This window comes from Ptychodera flava, unplaced genomic scaffold, assembly GCF_041260155.1.
Source record: "Ptychodera flava strain L36383 unplaced genomic scaffold, AS_Pfla_20210202 Scaffold_45__1_contigs__length_1260105_pilon, whole genome shotgun sequence".
Classification (NCBI taxonomy): domain Eukaryota; kingdom Metazoa; phylum Hemichordata; class Enteropneusta; family Ptychoderidae; genus Ptychodera; species Ptychodera flava.
Genome location: NW_027248367.1, coordinates 325,180 through 342,396, shown reverse-complemented (window position 1 = coordinate 342,396; position 17,217 = coordinate 325,180). Strand labels below are relative to the sequence as shown.

The following is a 17,217-nucleotide window of genomic DNA, read 5'->3' as shown; positions in this document are numbered from 1 at the left end:
AGGATTAATACATTAATAGGTCTTGAGTAATATATTCATTGCCATACAGAATTCTGAAATTAATTCTGAAAATAAATTTGTTTATATTGAAAATGTCAAGTTGTCAATAAGGTAATTCCCATTCCTGTGGAAGGAACACTTGGAAGATTGGAAGATTGCCAAGCATTGACTTGTGAATATGCTTGCAGGTAAAGTGGTGTCATATATGATTTTGCTCTAAATAGATTTCACCAATGATGACTGTTATTTTCGCCAGAGAGTAGGAATTTGAACAGTGGCTCTGTATGTGCAACGTTACTTTGTGTTGAACAATTTGCCAGGAATGTCTTTTAGCATACCCTGGCTGCTTTGCAATTTCCTTATAATATCTCATCTTCTTTACTGACTTTAAATGCAATGTCTATACTGTTGAACTGGTTCCCTTAGGGCTCCTTCTTGCAGCAATGAGTTACCAAGGGTCATTTGAGTACACAAAAATCGTACGACAGGCAAAGGTCAGCAAAGGCTGAACACTTGACCAATTTCTTTACTGTTTCTACAGCGTAGAACAATGTTTGTTGTAAATCATGTGACTTAATTGTGACACACCTACTTGTTCTGAGCAAGCACAGCCACCTTTAGATTCAAATTTTTCCACAGCCAGGGATACTTTTTCGAGTTGTGTTACTGAGAACTTAACAGGTCTAATCTTCATCAGACGTTCAACAGATCTAGACGCCTATTTGTGTCAGTGGAAACTTCAAAGCCATCACATCTAAGGTATGATATTTTCTCTATCCAGTATCATACCGGTATGTTTACTATGTGTGTCAAAGTTTTCATGAGGATTTCTTGTTAAATTTTTGTGAAAAAGTATGTCATTTTATTTTTAAACTTGTACCACTTGTCTTTTGAACAAATTATCATTGATAGTGATACACACATTTGAAATTCTCTCTGAATCATGTCTTTCTGTATTCTGCATAGTGTGATATATGTCCGATAAAAAATACTGTGATTACAAGGAAGTAGACATATTGTACAAAACAATTTCATGAGAGACCACTAATTAAGCAATAAAGTACACCCAGCGACAGACACCACAATTTTTCGACCAGTTCACGACATATATGCACGAGCGATAACGAGTGCATATATAAAGTGAACTGGTCAAAATTAAGCGAGTGGTATACCGTCGCTGGGTGTCGTTTATTGCTATTATATCATAACAGTATATTGAAATTCTGGCATGGAACGTCACAAACAGATTTTACTCACGCTGAGAGTTTGTGCATATGCCAGCTGTGGTATATCACCAATATACCACGGTTCTTTTCACTTCTCGACCAATCAGATCGCTGTATTTCCGCCATCAATATACTGGTATGATATATGTCCTAATTGTCATTCTGAAACTGGTCGGCCCTACAAATTATGATAAATTTCAAGTGATCCAAGCATTCAATACAGTAAAAATAGTGACAACATCACAGTTCGCTCCCATATAGTTATCAAAACAAGTTAACAATTGTATAAAACATGGACATATATGTACAGACAGACTGACATACACAGACTGGCACAGAGTGATGACATTGACCCCAAGTGTGCCTTGGCCCATGGAGAGTGATAAAGATATAACAAACAGCTGAATGTAATGATAAAATAGTTAAGTATAGGCCTATACAGGCACTGAGAGTGAATATGTTACAGCAATTTGATTAGTTTCTTTTCTGTTTTTACTTCTGTGATAATTTTTAAGACAATCAATCTGCAAGGCAGTTTATATATTGACAAATATGTTATCTTTTACAAGCACACAGCAAACTGTTCTTGATTTTTCATTTACAATATTTGACATAGACTGAAATAAATAACATGCAACGAATGTTTACATTTTGCCCGTACACCAGATACATGGAGAGATTTCAATATACAATCATGAACTCAGAAACCCTACAGAGAAAAGTAAACATTGTTTTCTTTAAGAACAGCTGGTGCATCCACATCCCGAACAACTTACAAACTTAAACATATTAACCTAACTTGACATCTTAAACTAAAATACACTGCATGGTCAATTGCGCGCAAAAATACATCTGGGGTGGACTATCCGATAAGGGGTGGTGTCTGGAAGATTGATGAGGTACATTGTCTTTTTTATCCGATCCATTGTACATTTTTTTTTTCCGCACTCTCCCACCTTTTCTTTTTGTCAAACCTTCTCTGGCTGAATTTTTTGTTGGCATTTGTTTGGAATTTTTTTTCAAAATCTGCCAGGAACCCCCCTCCCTCACTCTTAAACATTGAAAAAATTTTTGAATATATTTGTTGGAAACCAAACTTGCTGAAATCACCTCAGCTATGTTTTCTAATGATTTTTTTACCCTATTTCAACACCAAATACAGTTTACCACATCAAATGCTTACTAAATCACCACATTATACTCTTAGTTCCAGTAGGTATAAAATTACCAAAAAAATCTTAAAATACAAAATGAAAGATATCCTTTGAGGCTAGTAAATTGACAGTTTCTCAAAGTTGCCCCACAGATTCAAAATTCTGGATTTCAACTTACTTTCAAAATATCATATTAACAAAATCCTAAGAACCGATTTACGAAATATCAAAGCAATCAGACTGGTAAATTTTGAGAAACAAATTTTTTGACCAAAATGAGAAAAATTGCCCCAAAATACAAAATTGCAGATTTCATCCTAATTTCAATATATCTTAACATAAACCCTAGGAACCTGTGCACTAGATATCGAAGCTACCAGATCAGAAGTTTCAGGAGAAAAAATTTTGACCAAAAAGGCAAAAATTGTCCCAACAATAAAAAATTGCCAGTTTCAACACAACTTCAATACATTATATTGAGATTAATCTTAGATACCTGAATACAAAATATCAAAGCTATCAAATCAGTAGTTTTTGGATAAATTTTTTTTATCAAAAAATGGGGAAATTGCCCAAAAATTACTTTAATATGACAATATCAATATACAATTTGTACACCCTGAGGAAAATGAACATTAAGTTTCACAGCAATCAGACGAGCGATTTCAGAGAACAAGATTTTTTGACTAAGAACGGAAAAAATACCCTAAAAATACAAACATGCATATTTCACCCCAATTTTTGCACACATAATTTAGAATACCTAAAGAAATCTGCATACTAAGTTTCAACCAAATCTGACCAATGCTTAGTGAGTTTTAGCCATTTGCAGGATTTTTCCTTTTTTCCCCTCATTTGCATATTTTGACACTGACATGTTCATTTGAACAAATTCACATCTCCATCCCTAGGTGCACCTTTACACCAAATATTAAGACAGTAGGTGCTGCGGTTTAGGAGTTTTTGACGTGGACAACATACATACATACATACATACATACATACATACATACATACATACATACATACATACATACATACATACATACATACATACATACATACATACAGACGACAGTTTGCAACCTTATCAGAATACCTCCCATTCACATATACATATGCATATATGGGAGCTAAAAAAGCTGGAGGCAATTAATGCACCAGTTTTCACCCCATCGCAGGGTCATGAAGAAATTTAGCAAATACATACTGTTAATGACTTTTATATTTAAGGAGAAAACTGACAGAATTATGGACTTGCTATCACCCTGGATTATCTATCAAACTACATATGTATAGTCCCTGTATCATTTCTTTGCATTAAGATGACACAAACTAAGCAATATTATAATAGTAATATTTGAATTTCACAATAACTCTGAGTGGGATTCACTCTGGAAGTAAAAACTTAGCAACATTACAGTCTATAGTAATATTTGAATTTCACAATAATTCTAAGTGGGCCACGGACTAGCACTGGAAGTACAGTAATCTATTGTCTCTATCCTGATATTTGCTTGACGTTGAAAGAAGTAGAAGTTGCACAATGCCATTATGCCCCTAAAGAATTTGAGAAACGTTTTTGTAACAGTTTTACTGTTTATTTCTTGTGTTTTTTCAATAAAAAACAAATGTCAGTTTGATATTTTGCAAGTAATAAGTTAATGAGAGAAAAATGTAAAACGTCTATGCATAAACTCAGATCTCAGTAAAAAAAAGTTTTAAGACAGATGCAGATTTCTTTGAATGTTATGTAACTACATGCTCATAAAATTTACATAAAACAGCAGTTATCAAAGCTATCTTATCTTCAACATCAGATTATATTTGATGAATTATATTACTTTTAAAATTGATTATGAATATAATAGAAAAATATATCACTTTGGCATCTTGACAATATAATTCTAGTAACCATAGCAACAATCCAAACTACTTCCCAGGAGATTGCGATCAGAGTAAGGATGAGTAATGTCATTTGAATAAATTGTTGTTCAACCTGCAATTATTTTGATTTATTTTTAACAAAATAAGTATTTGACCTCTATTGATGTGATATTAAAGAAGTTTGACACATTAGTCACATGCTTCAAAGTTATGCTTCTGAAAAATATTACTGTAAACTTGCATTTATTTTTTATTCTATCTATAAATACCTATCAAAAGACACTGTTGTGTCTGACTACCATCTACCAATTTTATTAGTCCCGGTAATTTACTAGACCCGGGCTAGTGTGCAAAGGTTATGTAGAACCCTGAATTTTATCAGTAATTGTCAAATTCCTATGACTATCTATAAACTGTTGTAGTACGTGCATCGAACCCATTATCCAACTTCAAACTCATGTTTTATTCTCTACTACCTCCATGAACTGATCAAAAAATGTCGTAGCATTCCTTAAAACATTCTCAAAATTTCTAAAATATCACTTAATTGGAAACAACTCTGCGAAAAATTATAATCTGCTGTGTGTACAGTGTGCTGTACAATAGCTTTAAAAACACCTTTCAGTTTTACAGCAGGCCCAGTAGACTTCAGGTATTCAATGGCTAGTTGAGTTGTTGACTTGACCTGATTAAGCACCAATGATTATAAAGTTGTTGATGATTAGTTTCACTGTAAAAATTAATAGTAGTTTCTATAGGTATGCTACACATGATATCATTATTTTAGTTCTTTATGATATTGGAGTACAATTAGGTTCCAAAAGAGTATTTTCATTTGTAAAGTGATGGTAAAGGCGAGAAAGAAAGTTCTGAACCACACTCCATCAACAAAGGGGCAAAGTCTGTACTAAACCTGTTTTGTGTGAATGTACCGGTATTCAAGTGAATTTGGGCATGGCGGTTTAGAGGTTGACCTGTTCACCCAAATGTCCTGTAAATAGATCACTATTGCATACCATAAGTTTTGGCCGAAACCATGGTTGTGAAAGGATTAAAACTTCCTCATTTCTACACTCATTATTTTCTCACAGCAAAATTATTGCAAATGTTGCTGATATAGGATAATATCATAATATACATAAAAATTGATGATGAAAATGTGGAAATTTACATAAAAATGATAAAATGGTGTAAAACCATAATTAACATGATTTAAAAATTAATCTGAACATAATGGTTTGATCGCAAATTTGGAAGGTGTGGTGAAAATTTTAAAGTTACACATTTGAATCTTATATCACATTTATAAACCACTCAGTATTAATCACTAATTATATTAAATCTTAACAAAAAAGACTACAAGATCTTTGAGAATACTTAACTTGAAATAATCTCTTAATGTGTTCCCAATATATCTGTGATTATTGAAAATGTCAAGTTGCCAATGATCCAAATCATATACCCTGGACAAAACTTTGGAAGCCTTGAAGATTGCCAAGCATTGCCCTGTGATCAGGTAGAATGGTGTCCAAAATGTATTTGCTGTTTAAATTTTACAGGTGACTCCTTGTCGTAAGAATATGCACTATAGTGCCTCTGATCACCAAGCCATGTAACTTTGTGTTGAACAATTTGCTAAGAATTAATTTTTGCAACATGATGATTTTGCCAACTACACAAGGCCATAGATAAACATTATATATCTACTGTTGAACTGGTACATGTAGGTGTTCATTCTATCAATAATGATTTACGAGTTGACGTGTCAGTACAAAGGTACCAGACAACAGACAAAAGTCAGAAAAGACTGAACCTTAAATCCATTCCTTTACTGTTTAAACCAACAAATAAATGCAGTCACGTGACTGGTAATGCAAACACATCTATATGTTGTGAGCAAAATTAATGGTACACAATGCATGACAGGTAAAGGTCAGCGACAACGGAACTATGGACCCATTTGTTTTACGTTTCCACAGAGCAGCAACACAATGAGTTTGTTATAAATCATGTGACTTAAGTATTGAATACCTTCATGTTCTAATCAAACACAGCAACATTACAGACACCTTTTGAATCAAATTTTTACCAAAGTCAGGAATAATTGAAGATGTTTTGCTTTCTTTTGTTACTCAGAGCTTCAAAGGACTAATTCTGCTTTGGAAGTTCAGAAGATCCAGATGCCTATTTGTGTCAGTTGAAACTCAGCAAAGCCGTAACAACAAAGGTATGGTGGAATTTATCTATCAAGCATCATATATTTACAATGCTTGTCAATGTTTTCATCGAAAATTACAAACTGTTTAGGATATGTTCAATTTTTGTGTCATTAATTATAAAAAGATTTTTATACATTGCATTTCTATAACTTCTCTATTGAAAAATTATCAAATATACACACATTTGAAATTATCTCTGAATACATTTTTCTCTACAATTTCTGCATAATGTGATCTATCTGATGAAGATCACTGCATTGTAACTAAGTGAACACATTGTACAGGAATTGTTGATGAAAGGCAGCTGATAATATATAGCATTATACTCTCACATTCTGAAATCTGATCAATTTTGGTACATATCAAGTGATAACAACATTTAACACAGTAAAAAACTGGTAACTTACAACTAAATTTAGTGTTTGAAAAGTAGTAAAATTAGATGACCTGAAAATACCATATATCTTGTGTATCATATAATAAAGTCACTTAATGTCATATTTATTCTTGGAAAATGTTATTTAGAGTGGTAAAAATATTACTATTTCAAATAACAATCTTTGAAATATAGAGAAATAAACATCAGAATTGTATTAGCTTTAGTAAATAAACAATACGTTCAATGACTGCTCGTTTAAAGTTTCCAACGAATTGATTAAACTTTGTATAGCTCTCCTTACCCTTTTTGATAAGACGTGCAGCAGGAAACACAATTAATTTTTGACTTACATGTAAAGGGACTATGGTGATTGTTGATAATGTTAAAAAATGATGGCATTAATGTAAATCAGGCTTATCATTTTGTAAGCATATTTTGATATAAAAACAATCATTACCAAAGGGTTATTTTCTGAAACAAACAAAAGAAAAGTAGCTGTGTCTCAACTTCTACAATGCATTGATGAAAGCAAACAATTTTACTGCTTACCAACATTGTCATTTTATGAACTATTGTAAGAGTTGCAGGAAAAACTGCATAAATTCTGCTCTGTTGATCATTAATACCACTGATCACAAATCTATGTTCATATTAATACCATGATATCACAAGACAGATCTACATGTATTTCTTCTGTCAATCCTGTCATTGTTTCTCTTGCAGGGACAATGGCAAACACACTGTCTGAAACACTGCTTGTATTGACGTCATGGAATACAGGATCAGATGACCTGACATCACAACCAACTAGAATACTTAAAAGAAGTGAATGATTACAGTGAGCTATGTGATTTGTTACTGAAACGGTTTTCAACATGTGGTTTAGAGGACGAGTTCCGCCTCCAAGCTAAGACAATTCTCAGAAAGAAGGATCAGTCTCAGAAAGATTTGGCACATGAAATACAGCATCATATCCTAGTGCATCAGACGATTGTCTTGAACGGTTGTGCATTGATCACTTGTTTCAGGCTGTTGGCGATGATTCTCTGCAAAGAAAAATAAATGAAGCGGGGAGGTTGAAGGGTGCGACATTGGACTCCGTTGTGCACGAAGCCCAGTGTGAAGAGAGTTATCAGACATTTCGAAAGGCAAAAACACACGTCGTCCGTCTGCGGTCAGGTCAGGTGATGTGTAACATTGCGATGAAGGCAAGGTCAATGATACAGGCTTACAGGGACTGTTATTGCATGTGTTGGATAGATTAGAGTGCGTAGAGACTGCAATTCAATCGAGCAGTAGAAATAATGCAAAATTTCGAGATCCAAATAAGAAAACTGTATGTTGGTGTTGCGTTAAGAAAGGGCATCGTAAGCAGAATTGCCCTCAACGCCAGCAGGAGCAAACTGAAGTGAAAAATAAGCCGTTAAACGACCAAGGATTGCGGGAACCGGCCGTCCCTCAATCCGATTAGAACAGTCAGCAAGTCATCTTGGTGGCGAGGCTGGAATACGGACTGGAATAGACCGAGCTGATAATGTAACGACACAAACTAATAAGAAAACTAATTGTAAAACACATAGGAGGAAAAATAAGCGAGGTAAAAATCACACAAAAGCGCAAGAACAAAACACTGACAATAATGCGGAAATCAAAACTACAGAAAATCATGAGGTCACAGGTCAAGGTCATCAGATTACGATTGAGGAAAATTTGTTGAGTCCAAGTCCGGGATTGATTCAAATGCTTTTGATTGATGTAACTTTACAGAATGTCACCCAAAAATGCTTAATCGACACGGGATGTACAAATACAATAGTTGCTAAGGAATTTTTCTGGAATATTGCAGCGCTCATCCAAACAATGAACTTGAATTCTACTGTGAAACCTGTCAGGTACCTGTCTGTGTAAACTGTACTATTGTCAAACACCGCATACCAGAACATGTACACAGAGACTTGAAAGATGCAGCAGATGAGTATCTTACAGAATTGAAAGCCATGGTTGACAAACTGAAAGTGAAAGAACAGGAAGCTGAAAAGAACAAAACCCTGGCCAAGCAGATACACATTGATCTTACAGAGCGGTACAGCAGAGAAGAAAGGAAGGTGAGAATGAAAGCAGAAGAAATCATCAAGAAAACAAAGAGAGAGGAGCAGAGACTGATAGATGAACTCAATCATATCTATACAGATAAAATTGCAAAAGCAGCTACAGACATCGATGACTTGGAACTAAAGCATGCCAATATCAAGAGTGCATGCACCTACATGGAAGCACTGATGCACCACGGGAATTCTGCCCAGCTGCTGTCAACCAGCTAATGCATTACCTCGCATTCGGCAACTTCTTGGCGTGTTTATTAAACCGTGTGTACAAAATGTAGATCTGTTTGAAGCAAATGAAAAGTTCAAGAAATCGGAATGCTTGGATCATTAAGGTCGGATGGCAGCACCTCAACCTGTACAGATGAAAACATTCCAAATCAACAGGTGAAAGGTAACTCTGTAGACCTACTGATCACAACAAGAGATTCATCAGGAAAACAAGTCATCCAAAACAAACAAGTAAAAGCCAAGGTAAGAAAACCATGCGGAGCTTTAGAAGAGCTTTCCGTCTCCGATAATGAAGATGGAACTTACACAGTTACACTATGTCGTCAAGTCGATGGTGTACATGAGGTAACCGTCACAATAGGAACCCACCCACCACAAGAAAGTCCTGTCATCAGAGGTTTGGTGAAGACCATTGGAAGCAAGGGAAACGCTGAGGGACAGTTACAACATCCATTTGGAGTGGCGATAAACAAAGACAAAGACATTGTCATTGCCGACACTGCCAACAACAGATTACAAGTAACCGATAAAGACGGCAAGTTTAAGAAAAGTTTGGTGTTCACACAATTCAATCATCCCTTCAGACCGTGTGACATAGTGATTTCAAGTGACAATACTACTATAGCTTAGATGACAGCAATAATCAAGTAGTTGTCAGTGATGAGAATGGACATGTAATCAGATGCTTTGGACAAAATGAGTTACAAGATCCCCAGGGGATAGCTCTTAACCCTGTGGATGGCAATGTGTACGTGACAGACTATGGTGGGAATTGTGTCAGAGTTTTCACAAAACATGGCAAATACCTCGAGTCATTTGGGTCAAAGGGTAAAGGTCAAGGGGAGTTCGATTTGCCCTGGGGCATTGCAGTGGAAAGTACAGGAATGGTTTATGTAGCAGACTGTAACAACCATCGTATCCAAGTATTCAATGCCGACAAGAAGTACTTGAATTCGTTTGACTGTAAGAGCGGGGGCCGAGGTAAGAAAAAGCCCCGAGGAATATCCATCGACAATAATACACACCTCTATGTTACGGCTCAGCCGAGGTGTCTGCTGAAGTTTGAGAGTAACGGTGATTTTGTTTGCCGCATTGATTGTGACAAGGATGGACTGAAAACCCCCACTGGTATAGCACTGACAGATGATGTGCCTTGCAGAGGGGTCGTGGCCGACAGTTACAATCATCGTGTCAAGGTGTTCGCGCAGTGACATTTTAAAATACATTGAACAAATCACATTCAATCTAGATTTTTCATGATTTTAGTATGAATTGTTCCCTCACGTTTATTTGGAACAGTCAGCTTGTTTCATGTATTTCGTATGACATATTCAACTGCAGGAGCTCTGCTCCGTAACATGTCTATACAACTCGTGGTTAATTGCTTTTATACATTTTTGTAGATTATTTTTATTATACTTTCAGTTCTTTTAGATTCTCAAGTTTACTACAATTAAGTAATCATTGTTTTCACACGGTTACTATGGCTAATAACCTACTTGACACTATCATAAGTCTAACAGCTTCACTGCTATTTATGAACTTTCCACGGTTTTCGTGTTGTACTCCAAAATTATCGAAATTCCCTGTGTACAACTTGTCGATTCATTCTGTGTGTCTGTAATGCTAAACGGTATTGTTGACGACAGAATGTAAATGTATTCCTGACTGGAATGTATTTGTCAAAATAATACTGTATATTTTATCCAAAGGCAACGTGTTGTGTTGGCAAGGCAAATACTTGGTATTTAAACAAACATTAGGAGTACCATTCAGAAAATGTAACTGTATTAATAAAAAAACAATACATATATAATTAATGTATTTAAGCAATAATGTACCCCCTCTTGGCCCATAATGGACGAAAGCAAACTTCTAACAACATAATGTAGAGGCGGAGCCGAGTACATTATGGAGTGCAAAGTTTGCTTGAGTCCATTTATAGGCCGGGGCGGGTACATTATTGCTATCATTTTATAGTTTTGTCAATGTCGGTGAATTTAACTTGTAGATGTTGATAACATTTAGAGTTGGATAATAGGATACATTATCAGTAATAATCTGAGAGTATTACGTCACAAAATTCACTGGTATTGACAAAGCTATAATATAATATATAATATTCTGGGTATTGTCACGTGAAAGTCATTACCAAAATATTTTCCTTTGAAACCGTGCTTGTAACGCTAATGAGCTAATGAAGAAGATTTCTAACTTTTGACAATTTATTTTTATTCAAGAAAGAAGTACATATTACAGTGTGAAAATAACGTTATTGTTCAAGTGTCGACATTTCGATGACATGGAATTGTCAACAATTAACACCATGACGATATTACATACAAACAAGGTGTTGATAAACTTGATGCCATTTCCTCATGATTTTTTGATTCCGAACAAGAAATCCTAGTATGTGAAAAGAACAACACGGAAAATACTTAAAAACACAGGCACAGGAGCTTCAACATCTCGAGCTTCTCCATAAATCAATTTATCTAATTTGCTGAATGTACGCAACTTAATATATCATGGCCAATGCCATGTGATGTGAGGGACAGCACTTCCTTGGAATCATTAAATACAAGTCATCTTGGTGTGTAAAGAAAGAATAGTTTAGAAATGACATTTCGATGTTATGCAATAAATTTGATGAAGGCTAGATGCCTTCTTAGGATACTGTACGTTTTAGTTGACGATTCTGTACACCAATGTCAGGGATTGTCTACTAAAGTCAGTTTAAACATTAATGTGTCTTACATTTGTTTCAATTTCAATTGCCTGTTTTACATATCGTAATCGTATACCTTCCATTTTGTGATACATTAAGGGGTTTTACTTGTCACAATCAATTTACAATATATGCGGAAAACTGCAAGTATTTTTGATATTTTTGTTTTTATCGGGGTTTCGTTTCAAAAAAAGAGAATTGTTTAATTTAAAAACTTTCATCATGTATATTATTACAGGAAGGATAATACTGAGAAAGGAATTTAAAATCCACATTTCAGTCACTTAAATTGTCATGTGCTATGTTCTCTGAAATATTCTATCAATAGTCAAGTATTTTTTGTTTGCGTGAACAAAAGTAGATATAAAATCTGACTTCAAAAAACCCCGTTGAATTGATTGATGTTTTTTAAATCTGATTGTACCAGAAAAGACAATATGGCCAGACAAAGCCTTGGAATGAAAGGATTTTAACGTTTATGATTTGTTTGTTTGTTTGTTTGTAAAGGGAAAAGTTGCGACGAATTATTCACCTCAACAATTTCGTTTGACTTCTTCGTTAAAAACTGTCAAAGCTAACCATAAAATAGCTCAAAATGCATTCGAATAAGATGTATCAGACCTTGTTATCTGTCTATCCCATCAAAGGAATACGGAGGAAATACTTTTTTCTCTTTGAAAGTTAGAAGAGATCAGTTTATGTATCGATTGCATTTGATGTAACAATGAAATATCGAATAATATGATGAAACAGAATCGGTAGAGGGTAACTCCTAATATCGCGGTGAAACTTTGAGTTATGAGAACTTTTGCCACAATTCAGCAAACACCACCGCACTGATTTTCACCCCATAGCGTAGATTTGAAATACGCAGTTCGTTCAGTCTATCAATCAATTAATGTAAATGCAAAGATATTTACTGTATAATCTTTTGATTTGCTGTCAATTTTTACGGCGAAGAACGCCAAGTAGTTTTTCATGGCTATTTCGCACCACACGGACAGAAAAGGACACGTGACTAAAACGGCCGATCTCACCACTTTACGGTAATCTGCATAAGAGTTGAGGCATCTCTCCAGATCTGGACACAAACTCATATTGTATAAGTACACAGGTGTAAACGCATATGGGCATAATAGAGTGTGCGGACAAAAATAAGGATATTGCGACAGAAATTACGGATAGTAAACATATGTATACAGAACCAGTGTCATTGTTTTCGCTGCTATTCTTATTATTCAAAATTATAGCATGACATGGCAGAGATAAAATAATTCGATTTGCACGTCATGGTTCAATGGAATTCCAATGATCATCGCGCGTCTTCAAAGAGTTCCATGGTTGCGCGCATTACCTAGCAACCGGTCCTGACGCGCACTGTAGAACGCGTTGAATTCCATCATATACGTTCGCGGTTTGGTGTTTGTGTCATTTATAACAAGAAGAACCACACATCACTGACAGTTCTTCTCTAACTTTCAACTTTTATGCTGCAGAAATCTCAGAGAAATGAAATGTTTGGCCGTTTGTTTACAGAAGTGTTCCACAGGTAAAGTCCAAGACTGTGTTGTCCACTGACTTTCAAATGTGTTTTATCGTCACACATTTTTACTTACTTCTACACGTTCTCTGATAGATCTGTAGGTAGACATACAGTGCCGTTTTGCATTTTCCCGCTTTATATCGTTTATGTCATTCTTTCTCATGAACTTTGAATTTATGTCATGTTATTTCACGCTAAGTTTACGTTATTCGGCGGCCGTAGACATGCCGGATGATTGGCTTTAAATATGACATACTTTTACGTATTTTCATTGCATTCTGAAGTTTGCAAATCAAAGTATAAATATGCGAAAAATGCTAAGTGAGAATTTGAATGCTTAGCGCTGAAAATCCGGTCAAAGCAAAACAACAAGACACAATTTCTTCCTCCGACAATATCAGATTTTAAACTGAATAAAAAATATGCTGCTATGCGCCAAAATAGTATAAGCCAGCGTGTTTACCTACAGTTTAATTTCTTAAATAAGTAACCCAGTAATAATATCACAAAGCATAACTGCGGTTCTTGAAATAGAGATGTCAATTAATGGCAAAGAGATGTTAAAGTTTATTTATTTATTTTGGAAAGGTTTCAGAGTTGCATTGCGGCGTCATTTTCCTCGCTTGGAGAAGTTGTTATGGAGCAAGGCTGATGAATATAGATTAATAAAATCAGTGCTTGGGTTCTGTTTCGGTTCAGCGGTTGGCGTGGGTGAGTGTTCATTAAGATAGTTCGTTTCTCAGCTCCTATCTCACGGCGAGAAATCTTCTTTTTCTGTTTCTGCGCAATGAAATTAGTTGATTTTTCAGGATACGATGCTAATCATTGAGTTTCGTCAAATGGTAGAAGCTTAAACAACAAAAATAGTTTGGAGTAAGTTTTTTTCAAATCTGTTTTCAAGCACGCTGATAAGCTCTGATGTATGGCATTTACCCCGTAAATTGGACTAAAATAATGTGGCGTACCGTTCCTCACCTACATTATTTGAAACTCAACGACTCTTGATTTGTTTTCGTATTTTCTTATTTTCAGCGAATGCCGTTTTAGTTATCTATTCTTTGTACAGTTACAGTGCGACATTTTCAAAATCTTTGTGATTTGAAGTTGATTTTCAGGCGACTCATACATTATTGTCGATTAAGTCTTTAAAATACGAAACACGTAGTTCTCTCATCCCCACTTTCAGCTCTTTATTTTACTGTGTTGATCCGGCTACCTTTCACTGATGGGGAAAAGTTGCTGATAGGGGCGCTCATCATCACGATCACCGTCTTCAACATTATCGTTGTTGCAGCAGCAGCAACATTATCGTCGCCGTATCTGGATTGTTCTTCGTCATTCATTTGTGATGACTATGATGAACAGTTTCGCTATCATCATCATCATTATCATTATGATCATGATCATGATCATCATCATTATCATCATCATCATCATCATCATTATCATCATCATTATCATCATCATCATCACCATCATTATCATTATTATCATCATCATCATTATCATCATCATTATCATTATCATCATCATCATCATCATCATCATCATTATCATCATCATCATTATCATCATCATCATCATCATTATCATCATCATCATCATCATCACCATCATCATCATCATCATCATCATCATCATCATCATCATCATCATCATCGTCATTATCGTTCCATGTTATCATCATTTTCATCGTTGATCTCCTCTGGTTGCCATAATGAGATGTACTGTATCATCAAAGTATTCTTTTTGTTTATGTAAGGTCCGGTCACAAACATCTTCACCAACGCCAGGGAGCTTTCACGGTCCATCAGCTGTACTGCATCACTGACCTACAACAACAGTAAATTACTCTACGAACTAATGCATCAACCCTTTTCAGATGTCCTCAAAGATATACAGGTAACAAACTCACCCTTGAACTTTGACCCCTGAGGTGATCTTTCAAAGCCATTGGGAAAACTTTATTTGATTTTGTCAAAGAAATAATGTGGAAAACTGTGATAAGATATCATCCTAAGGCCAATCATGCAGTATATGGTAGAAGGCACAATTTTACAATTTGGACTCTTGAGTTGTTAGTGTATGTTGCCAAAATCAGATGTTGTTTAGTCTAAATTTGCAAAATAAATCGTAAAAATCGTTCTAAGATGTAGCTTTTGAATTTTGTAAAGAAATGGCATCAGATCTGTTTTGGTCTGTTATTCCAGTCTCAGAATAAAGACATGACATATCAGGAAAACTGAAAAAATTATTTGTCAAAATAGAAGAGGAAGTTGAGTTTGAGAGACCAAGAGAAAAGAGAAAAGAGAATCCTGAAGACAATTACAGAGAAAAACTGGATTACAGATGCAAAGGTTAATCACTTTATAATGTATGACACAATGTTTTACGCATATAATGACGTGGAGTGACTTAAGGTTGTATGCACCTCGAAGGTGAAAGACTTAAACTTTTGCTATATCTTTCCTCCAGGAATCTTTCAACCACTTGCTTTAGAAATCAAGAATAAAATTGGGGGTCACCGTGCAAATCTTGGTACCAGAGAAACAAAGTACCCAAGATTTATCGATATTTGAAATTCAAAATGGTTCATTATCATATACCTATGCCCTGTATTGTGTCTGTACTGAGTTCAGTGACATGATTTATCATGTTGATTTGCATGTCAATAAAGTGATACGCCTTGTTGATTTGCATATGAAAGAATGATCAGCGCGTCTTTCTTTCATTCAATTGAATATTTGCATATGAAAAAGTGATAAGGCCTGTTGATTTACATAACAAAGCCTGATACGGCCTGTTGATTTGCATACTGGACTACTTACATGGTGGCGTTCTAATCAAAACAAACCGTGGTGCCCGTCTATGATTTTGACTTTGACTACGATATCATGTCCGATCTCCAAAAGTGGCAGGGTTTTTAAGCATAGGGAAATGCGGGGTAACTAAATAAAACACATGTGTCGATATTGGATTAACCTGCTAGTAGTGCTACCAATTTGAACAAATTAAAGAGCAGAGCATCACACCGTACGGGCACTGACAGATAGATGACAGACCAGCTGTTCCGTCCGTGTGCGTGCATAAGCACAGACGCGCAGACGACAAGCAAAAGTGCTATCGGACATGTCGGAGGACCGGCAAATTCAAAAGCACAACTTTCAAAAATATCATGTATTCATGGTAATGCGTTCTGGAAAATAATACCAAACACAACACTTGCATGTACCGTACGGATTCGGTAGATATCCTACATGTTTGATGACAGAGTTCAAGCATTTCTCTGCTCAACCGTAAAATAATTGTCAATGAGCCAGCTGATAGATTACGTCAGACGCTAGTATATCAATCCGCCTTAGCAAGATGACGCAAATAAATGTAGTCCATCAAGAACAAGTCATCGTTGATGACACAGTCCCCACTTGTTAATGGGTACTTTGATTACATGTCCTCAGAGAGGATAGAGTCCTCTTCATTAGGTCAGTGATAAAAATACTTTTGAATAAATTTGCTTGATACATGTCTGAGTTATGGTTCTGGAGATAAAAAAACAATAAAATGGCCACACGGCGGCCATATTGGATCGTATTACAAAACAAATCAATGTGCATGTGTATGACATAGGTCAATGTCCTTGTACGAGTATGATTAAAATCGTTGAGATATGCCTGAGTTATGGCTCTGTACATAAAAAAATCGTAACAAAATGGCCAAACAGCAACCATTTTGGATCGTATCACAAAAC

General features: G+C 35.4%; 1 long non-coding RNA gene across 2 annotated transcripts in view; it reads left to right on the top strand.

The window, feature by feature from the left end:
- The first annotated feature begins 555 nt into the window (after positions 1 to 555).
- LOC139128165 (uncharacterized) overlaps positions 556 to 17,217 on the top strand; it is a 49,050-nt gene continuing 32,388 nt past the window's right edge. The window contains exons 1-3 of one of the 2 annotated variants that reach the window (XR_011551211.1): positions 560 to 759; positions 6,404 to 6,494; positions 7,589 to 7,676. This is a non-coding gene — a long non-coding RNA (uncharacterized lncRNA). Of the gene's footprint in view, positions 760 to 6,403; positions 6,495 to 7,588; positions 7,677 to 17,217 lie in introns of those variants that run through there. The other variant, XR_011551212.1, reaches the window with a different exon arrangement.